This window comes from Myotis yumanensis, unplaced genomic scaffold (assembly GCF_028538775.1).
Source record: "Myotis yumanensis isolate MYYU_CA2020_CCGP unplaced genomic scaffold, mMyoYum1.0.hap1 SCAF_8, whole genome shotgun sequence".
NCBI lineage: Eukaryota > Metazoa > Chordata > Mammalia > Chiroptera > Vespertilionidae > Myotis > Myotis yumanensis.
In genome coordinates this window covers 6,379,559-6,387,315 of record NW_027223759.1, presented here as the reverse complement: position 1 = coordinate 6,387,315, position 7,757 = coordinate 6,379,559, and the positions used below count along the sequence as shown (strand labels likewise).

The 7,757-nt window shown below is 41.9% G+C and overlaps 1 long non-coding RNA gene across 1 annotated transcript; it reads left to right on the top strand.

Annotated features, from left to right (window-relative positions):
• The first annotated feature begins 745 nt into the window (after window positions 1-745).
• LOC139015489 (uncharacterized) lies at window positions 746-2,998 on the top strand. Its single transcript, XR_011472451.1, has 3 exons — window positions 746-830; window positions 1,662-1,712; window positions 2,863-2,998. It is a non-coding gene; the product is annotated as an uncharacterized lncRNA (long non-coding RNA).
• Window positions 2,999-7,757: the final 4,759 nt, after the last annotated feature.

The window sequence follows — 7,757 nt, the reverse complement described above, 5'->3', positions numbered from 1 at the left end:
CACTGGGTGGGTGGGGGTGGGGGGGAACCCCGGGGCAGGTCCCGGGGGCCGCTGGGAAGAATGTCCATTCCTGGCACCCGCGTTCTCACAGGCGGGCCGGGGGCAGGACAGGTGACCCCACCAGCTCCATCCGCACCGCCATGGCTGTCCCAGAGCCCGAAGCCTCCCCCCAGTGTCAGGTCGGGACTGAGGCTTCTCCGGGCCTCCCTCCGTCAGCCGCCGCCGGGGCGATGCAAGACCTTCGCTTCCGACCGGCCTCGCCGGCCTCCCATGCAAAGGCGCCATGAAGCCGCGTCCTGAGGTCCGGAGACAAGACCCGACGCGGCCCGCGAGGGGGAGAGGGGGCGGGGGCGGCCTCTCCGAGCCGCAGACTCCCTCTCTCGGGCCCGCACCCGCGCTCGGCTCAGTCTAGCTCTAGCCAGGGCCCCCAGTCTCACCCCACTGTCCATCGGTCCGCCTGTGGCTCCGCCCCGCAGCAGGAGAGCCGGTTTCCATAGAACTAAATCCGTGTTTTAAACCAACCCGCTCCCAGGCGCGATCCGTCCCATAGGCAGGCGCGCCCGCGGCAGGGCATGCCGGGAACTGTAGTTTTCCCGGCCCAGGAGGGCCCTCCGCCCGGGGCGGGATCCAGACCGGCATCCGGCATCCGGCGGCGCGCCCGGGACGCGCAGCCCGTGACCCGGATGACGACAGGGCGGCATTGTGCCCGCACGCGGGGCACGCCGGGACATGTAGTTTCCCCCCCTCCCCTCCCGGAGTCCCAGGTAGCGGTCAGGTCCCCGCGAACGCGCGGCGTTTGGGTGATTCGGCGAACAGAAACCCTGCGGCAGGTGAGAGTCCGAGATCAGAAAACGCTTTCCGTTTGGGGAGGACGAAAGGATCAGGCAACTTCTGAACAGAAAAGAACACATATAGTTTATGAGCATAAAAATGGGTAAACATACGGAGTTCACACATTCTTCCCGTTAAAGGAAAAAAAAACACAACGAGCTCCTTTTCATCCTCGCCTGTGCTGGCCAGATGGGGAGGAAAGCGTATGGAATCTGCTCGCTTGCCTTGTGTCTCTTCCGGGTAATCCATTTCTTGTAAGTGAACAGATATTTCTGAATCTGTCAGTAGCTAAGACATGAAAAAAAGTATTGAAAATAAAGCTGCAGCCGTTTCTTGGTTCTGCTGTCAGATTGGGGATTCACACTTAACCCGGAGCTTTCTATGGCGAAAAGACCACACGGCTTTGCGTTTCATGAGCTGCACAGAACACCTGTTACCACCGCCAGGCCGATCCTTGGGGCGCAGCTGAGCAAACCTCAGCCCTCAAGTGAATGCAGTCAGATCCCGAATGGGTTCTCCTTTGCTTAGCCAGGGCCTGACTGCATCGATCTGGTTATTCTATTTGCTGCGGTAGCTGCGCCTCAACGCGAGAGGGAGAGAATGTCCATCAAACCACAGCTGTTGGACATGGTCATCCAACGGTGAGCCCCTCCGCTGAGAGAGAGAGAGAGAGAGAGAGAGAGAGAGAGAGAGAGAGAGAGAGAAGCGTCGCAGACACTATGCAGAGGAAGGGGCCAAACTAAGCTTTCGGTATGAAAAGTGGGGGGAGTAGTTTGGAGATCCAATGCAAAAAGCAATTATTCTCTCGGTATGTCCGTTTTCTCTTGCAGTGACCTCTGATTTAGCTGCAGAGCTGAGGCATATAATCCAAACACTTCGAGGTAATGAGAGTTTTCACCTTCTCCTCCAATCTCCATATGAAGCAGCAGTCAGGGAAGCGTATTGATTAAATTTAGTGCCTTTCTTTTTCCCTACCATCCAGCAAACCATATAAGCACTTAACTCAAGCACTTACAGCGTTAGAGAAAAAATATGGTCTTCCGTAAACTAATTCATCTGCTAGAGGACCAGTCTGGGTACCCAAGAATTCATTACATTAGAAGTTTGTTTTATTGTTTTAAGTGCCTGCTTTTTCCTGATTTCCCTCTTGATTTTCAATTGATAAACATTTTCATATTGTTGACCCCATTCAAATGACAAGATCTTTTCCCATGGATTCCTAAGATTATTCTTTTGGTCTTAATAGGATAACACATAATAAGGAAGAAACATGAGTGTTCTCTTTAAAGTGTCTCACACAGTTCAGCTGTCTGATATTTCTGATTGAGTAGTAATAACAGTGTATATCATCTTTTGAATCTGTGTGACCTATTGCCTCACTTGATCCTAGCTGTAACCTGAAGACATAGTACTTATATTCCCACTTTATCACTGAGACCACCGAGATTTGGAGAAGTTAAGTAATTTGCCTAGAGCCATACAGCCAGTAAGTGGCAGAATTGTTATTTGGACTTGAGTCTCTCTCTTCAATGAAACCAAAAGCTAGTTCTTCGAATGAAAATCAATAAAACTCATAAACTGTTGACCAGGCTGGCCAAGAAAAAAGAGAGAAGACAAAAAATTATAGAGATTAAAAGGATAATGAGGAAAGACTATAAACAACTCCATGTACATAAATTGACAATTTAGATAAAGTTATTATGAGACACAAACTAATTAAACTCACTAAATGTATTTTGTTTTCAAATTTATTGATTGTTTTCCCTTCTTATGTTTATTATTTAAACCAGAGCACTTTTGAGAGTAAAAGGGCACCAAGACAAAAAGCACAAACTGGAAATGTTGCAGGAACTCAAGGGTAGATGGTCATCCTGCCTACACGATATGTGGAATGGGAAAAATCATGTCTGTCTCTTAAAACCACATAAAGAAACATGCACATAATACATATCTTAAAGAACGTTAAGTTAAATGAAAGAGATGTATTCAGATAAGTGTTCCTGAAAGTAATAATATTTCTCCTTGTTATAGTAATAAAGAATGAACCCAGCCCTTCAAAACACAAGGCTCTGAGATAAGCTACAGGTGAACCATACAACAAGGATGTATCTGCAAAATGTAGGAAATTTCAGGCGGTGTAAAAAGTGGAAATTAAAATAACATTTCATCCAGACATTGAATGCTAAACAATCGATTTATAAATCTTATTTCTCAGGATCTGTTTCTTTATTGCTATAGTTCCATGATTTCTTTATAGATATTTCTTAATTATATTTGGACATAGATGGTACCTTGCTACAATTTTGGTAGCCCCCTACAGAATATAAATATATATTCCACTATAAACATTCAAATTGAGATGAAGGGATCACCTGGATATCTTTTTTTTTTCTTTTTTTTTTTTTTTTCGCTTAAAGTATTACAAAGGGTATTACATAAGTGTCCTTTTTTCCCCCCAACCCTTGACAAACCCCTACCCTCCCTTACCCCCCAGTGTCTTATGTCCATTAGTTATGCTTATATGCATGCATACAAGTCCTTCGGTTGATCTCTTACTCCCCTCCCTCCTGCCCACCAACTCTCTCTGGCCTTCCCACTGCAGTTTGACAATCAGTTTGAGGCAGCTCTGCCTCTGTATCTATTATTGTTCAAAAGTTTGTAATGGTCTTTATTATCCATGAATGAGTGAGATCATGCGGTATTTTTCCTTCATTGACTGGCTTGTTTCACTTAGCATAATGCTCTCCAGTTCCATCCATGATGTTGCAAATGGTAGGAGTTCCTTCTTTTTAACAGCAGCATAGTATTCCATCGTGTAGATGTACCACAGTTTTCTAATCCATTCATCTACTGATGGGCACTTAGGCTGTTTCCAGATCTTAGCTATGGTGAATTGTGCTGCTATGAACATCTGGGTGCATATATCCTTTCTGATTGGTGTTTCTGGTTTCTTGGGATATATTCCTAGAAGTGGGATCACAGGGTCAAATGGGAGTTCCATTTCCAATTTTTTGAGGAACCTCCATACTGCCTTCCATAGTGGCTGCACCAGTCTGCATTCCCACCAGCAGTGCACAAGTGTTCCTTTTTCTCCACATCCTCTCCAGCATTTGTCGTTTGTTGATTTGTTGATGATGGCCATTCTGACAGGTGTGAGATGGTACCTCATTGTTGTTTTGATTTGCATCTCTCGGATGATTAGTGACTTTGAGCATGTTTTCATATGTCTCTTGGCTTTCTGAATGTCCTCTTTTGAAAGGTGTCTATTTAGATCCTTTGCCCATTTTTTGATTGGATTGTTTATCTTCTTTTTGTTAAGTTGTATGAGTTCCCTATAAATTTTGGAGATTAAGCCCTTATCAGATATGACGTTGGCAAATATGTTTTCCCACGAGGTGGGTTTTCTTGTTGTTTTGTTGATGGTTTCTTTTGCTGTGCAGAAGCTTTTTATTTTGATGTAGTCCCATTTGTTCATTTTCTCTTTAGTTTCAACTGCCCTAGGAGCTGTATCAGTGAAGAAATTGTTTTGGCATATGTCTGAGATTTTGCTGCCTTTGTATTCTTCTAGAATTTTTATGGTTTCCTGTCGTACATTTAAGTCCTTTATCCATTTTGAGTTTATTCTTGTGTATGGTGTAAGTTGGTGCTCTAGTTTCATTTTCTTGCATATGTCTGTCCAATTTTCCCAACACCATTTATTGAAGAGACTATCTTGGCTCCATTGTATGTTCATGCCTCCTTTGTCAAAAATTAATTGAGCATATTGGTTCGGGCTAATTTCTGGACTCTCTATTCTATTCCACTGATCTATATGTCTGTTCTTGTGCCAGTACCAGGCAGTTTTGAGAACAGTGGCTTTGTAATACAGCTTGATATCTGGCATTGAGATCCCACCTACTTTGTTCTTTCTCAGGATCGTTGCAGCTATTCGGGGTCTTTTTTTATTCCAGATGAATTTTTGGAGAGTTCGTTCTAGATCTTTGAAGAAGGCCATTGGTATTTTAATGGGAAGTGCGTTGAATGTATAGATTGCTTTGGGTAGTATGGACATTTTAATGATGTTGATTCTACCAATCCAAGAACATGGTATGTTCTTCCATCTGTTTATGTCTTCCTCTATCTCTTTTTTCAACGTCCTGTAGTTTTCTGAGTAGAGGTCTTTAACCTCTTTAGTTAAGTTTATTCCTAGGTATCTTAATTTTTTTGGTGCGATGGTAAATGGGATTGTTTTTCTGATCTCCCTTTCTGAAAGTTCACTATTGGTGTATAGAAATGCCTCAGATTTCTTGGGGTTAATTTTGTATCCTGCTACATTGCCAAATTCATGTATTAAGTCTAGTAGCTTTTTGATGGAGTCTCTAGGGTTTTGTATGTATAATATCATGTCATCTGCAAATAAGGACAGTTTTACTTCCTCTTTTCCAATTTGGATGCCTTTTATTTCTTCTTCTTGCCTAATTGCAATGGCTAATACTTCCAGTACTATGTTGAACAGGAGTGGTGAGAGTGGGCATCCCTGTCTAGTTCCTGTTCTTAGGGGAAATGGTGTTAGTTTTTGTCCATTGAGTATGATGTTGGCTGTGGGCCTGTCATATATGGCTTTTATTATGTTGAGGTATGATCCTTCTATTCCCACCTTTCTGAGAGTTTTTATCAAAAATGGGTGTTGGATTTTGTCGAATGCTTTTTCTGCATCAATTGATATGACCATGTGGTTTTTTTCTTTCAATTTGTTTATGTGTTGTATCACATTTATTGATTTACGGATGTTGTACCATCCTTGCATCTCTGGGATAAATCCTACTTGGTCATGGTGTATGATCCTTCTGATGTACTGCTGGATCCGATTTGCTAAGATTTTGTTGAGGATTTTGGCATCTATGTTCATGAGGGATATTGGCCTGTAATTCTCTTTCATTGTGATGTCTTTACCTGGTTTTGGTATTAGGGTGATGCTGGCTTCATAGAATGAGCTTGGAAGCGTTCCTTCCTCTTGAATTTTTTGTAGTAGTCTGAGGAGGGTAGGTTTTAGTTCTTCCTTGAATGTTTGGTAGAACTCCCCTGTGAAGCCGTCTGGCCCTGGGCTTTTGTTTGCTGGAAGCTTTCTGATGACTGCTTCAATTTCTTCCATAGTTATTGGCCTATTGAGGTTTTTAGATTCTTCCTGATTGAGTTTTGGAATGTTGTATTTTTCTAGGAATTTGTCCATTTCCTCCAGGTTGTCTAGTTTGTTGGAGTAGAGTTGCCCGTAGTATTGTTTAACAATCATTTGTATTTCTGTGGGGTCTGTTGTTATTTCGCCTCTATCATTTCTGATTTGGTTTATTTGGGACCTCTCTCTTTGCTTCTTGGTGAGCCTGGCTAGGGGTTTGTCAATCTTGTTTATCCTTTCAAAGAACCAGCTCTTGGTTTCATTGATTTTCTGTATTGTTTTTTTGGTCTCTATTTCATTGATTTCTGCTCTAATCTTTATTATCTCCTTCCTTCTGCTCACTCTGGGGTTTTCTTGTTGCTCTCTTTCTAATTCTTTGAGTTGTAGAGTTAGATGATTGACTACCATTTTTTCTTGTTTTTTGAGATAGGCCTGTAGAGCTATAAACTTTCCTCTCAGGACTGCTTTCATTGTGTCCCAGAGGTTTTGGATTGTTGTGTTTTCATTGTCATTAGTGTCCAGGATGTTTTTAATTTCTTCTTTGATGTCATCGGTAACCCAATCAATATTTAATAACATGCTATTCAGCTTCCAAGTGTTTGAGTATTTTGGGTTGTTTTTATTGTAGTTTATTTCTAACATTATGCCATCGTGGTCTGCGAAGAAGCTTTTTATGATTTCAATCTTCTTGAATTTGTGGAGACTTTGCTTGTGACCCAATATGTGGTCTATTTTTGAATATGTCCCATGAGCACCTGAGAGGAATGTATATTCCGCAGCTGTGGGGTGAAGTGTTCTGAAGATGTCAATTAAGTCCATCTGATCTAGTGAGTCATTTAGGATTGCTGTTTCTTTGCTGAGTTTTTGTCTAGCGGATTTATCCAGTGATGTCAGTGGTGTATTAAAGTCCCCTACTATGATTGTATTGTTGTCGATCTCTCCCCTGATATCTTCCAGAAGTTTTCTTATGTATGTGGGTGCTCCTGCATTGGGTGCATATATGTTTACCAGGGTTATATCTTCTTGTTGTATTGATCCCTTTAGTATTATGAAGTGGCCTTCCTTATCTCTGGCTATGGCCTTCACTTTGAGATGTATTTTGTCAGATATAAGTATTGCTACCCCAGCTTTCTTTTCCTTTCCATTTGCGTGAAAGATATTTTTCCATCCCTTCACTTTCAGTCTGTGTGAGTCCCTTCTAATGAGGTGGGTCTCTTGTAGACAGCAGATGTATGGGTCATGTTTTTTTATCCATTCAGCCACTCGATGTCTTTTGGTTGGAGCATTTAGTCCATTTACATTTAAAGTTATTATTGAAAGGTACCTGGATATCTTGGTGAAACAATTATTAGATGGAAAAAGGCTAAATCTTCATAAAACATTATTTGATAAGATTAAATTACCAAGTAGAATTGTTTCTCTTCTGGCCATCAGCAAATAGAGAAATCCATATGCATGTTGCTTTCTTCATTGTTTCCCCATAACAATCAGTACAGAAGACCCACAAGGTAATACATCCAATCGCACATATTGACAATAAAAATCAAGCTTCTACATTAGCTCTAAAGCACATGTTGTCTCTTGAAACCTTTGACAGCTTGGCTGGTTTCATTTTTTACCCTCATATACTCTCTTCCTGGAAAGCATCCTGGCTTCTTAAAATAGGTATTCATGGAAAACATTCTCTCGAGCTATAGTGTTACCAAGAGTCAGTTTCTTTACTTGCATAAACTGAACATCTTAATAAAGTAAAAAAGACTGCTGTTTCATCCTA